General features: G+C 39.2%; 1 long non-coding RNA gene across 1 annotated transcript; it reads right to left on the bottom strand.

Moving 5' to 3' along the window:
• Positions 1-585: 585 nt before the first annotated feature.
• LOC123439901 lies at positions 586-1,491 on the bottom strand. The gene is made up of 2 exons (XR_006630210.1): positions 1,240-1,491; positions 586-788 (listed from the first exon to the last, which is right to left on the bottom strand). It is a non-coding gene; the product is annotated as an uncharacterized LOC123439901 (long non-coding RNA).
• Between the last annotated feature and the right edge of the window lie 262 nt (positions 1,492-1,753).

The raw sequence follows: 1,753 nt of genomic DNA, 5'->3' as shown, positions 1-1,753 counted from the left end.
TAATATCTAAGAAAGACTCAAGCACTACTAGGAAAAGGCCTGCTAGTGGCGCACCTGTTTTGGCTACTAATGGCGCACTATAGGTGTGCCACTAGCATCACACCATTAGAATTTTTTACTAATGGCGCACCACAGGTGGGCCATTAGTATCTAGTATACTAATGGCGCACTGCCTGGTATGTCATGGTGCGCATTAGTATGTCTCCCAGGTGCGCCATTAGTATGTCTCCCAGGTGCGCCATTAGTATGCCTCCCAGGTGCGCCATTAGTATGCCTCCCAGCTGTGCCATTAGTATGCCTCCCAGGTGCGCCATTAGTATGCCTCCCAGGTGCGCCATTAGTATGCCTCCCACGTGCGCCATTAGTATAGCTCATATGGTCTGCCACAGGTTATACTACCAGCTCTAAAAATATTCAATTATTATCCTCACACCCACAAGAAGGTTCAAGATAAACACATATTACACCACAATGAAAATATGTTTATAAACATGCACATACATTGAACGCAAGTTGACAAACAAATTAGCCTAGAGGAAGCATAGTTTTGACCATCTTAACAATCATCTAGAATACACAAGTCACAAAAAGATAAGGACTATTGATTACTATGAGAGACTTCAGCTGGTCCAGAACACACAAGTTTGTATCTACATGCACAAAGTGCAAGCTCCAAAACACTTGAAACACCAAATGGTCTACCAGACAATAAGGTCCATGATTACAGGTTGGTTGGTCCATAAACGCTAAAGAGTCATCATGTCCATGTGCATCAATAGGTTGAGTACCTGAAAACATTTTGCATAAATTTGTCAAGAAAGTGGAACCAGATCAAGTTGTTAAAATATCATATGCGTATTAAAAATATTCGATCAAAAGATTATCATGATATCATAGTTAACAATGAACTATGATCTAGTGCTTGTAGTTTTATCAACAATGAATGCATTGAGCATATTAAACAAAGATTGTCATGACATCATAGTTAACAATATTGTTTCTATGTAGTTACTAGTCGATTGCCCCTGCGTTGCCACGGAATATAAAAAATGATTGTTGTGTGTGCTCACTAGTCAAGTCCAACATAGACGGAATTCATGTTTATATGGTGGAAACCACTCGTGTCGTCCTTCCATGCCCTCCCTCTCTCATAATCACTATGCACACATGATTTGCCCTTTGTAATTTTTGAATGCATGTGTCGCATATGATTTACAGTTGTGTTGCGACAAATATTACCTTGGGTTTCCTTCCTTCATACAATGATCACCACACACCCCTTATGTCTCTTTTCTTGCAGTCACGTAAACATAATGCATGAGAAAATTCTTGTCTACACCAAACATAGTCTGATTGTATTCAAACATTATTATTTTTTTGTTTCCAACTGAAATGGGTTTTCAGGAAGCTATTCTTGGAAATCGGATGCCTGGAAGAAAGTAAGGTCACAACTACTGTATTTGGCTTCATATTTATGGACACCTTAAGATATTCTGGTACAATTTTCGGCTTCATTTCCAAAATAAATAAAAACTGCTCCTTCACTCATACAGTATCTACCTAACCAAATCTGTCTTGCCAAATACGACCTATTTCTCGAATTAACTTGTCCCTAACTCCCAACAACATGTGATTCAAATCTGGCAATAGCCTATTAATACTTTGCTATGCACGGGCTGGTTTACCTCTTTAGCCCGTTAGAGAAACTGTACTATCACACTCTAGCGTATGGATAAATAGGCGCGGAATAAAT

This window comes from Hordeum vulgare, chromosome 3H (assembly GCF_904849725.1).
Source record: "Hordeum vulgare subsp. vulgare chromosome 3H, MorexV3_pseudomolecules_assembly, whole genome shotgun sequence".
NCBI lineage: Eukaryota > Viridiplantae > Streptophyta > Magnoliopsida > Poales > Poaceae > Hordeum > Hordeum vulgare.
The sequence above is the reverse complement of the archived record's forward strand: the minus strand, read 5'-3'. Positions and strand labels throughout refer to the sequence as shown.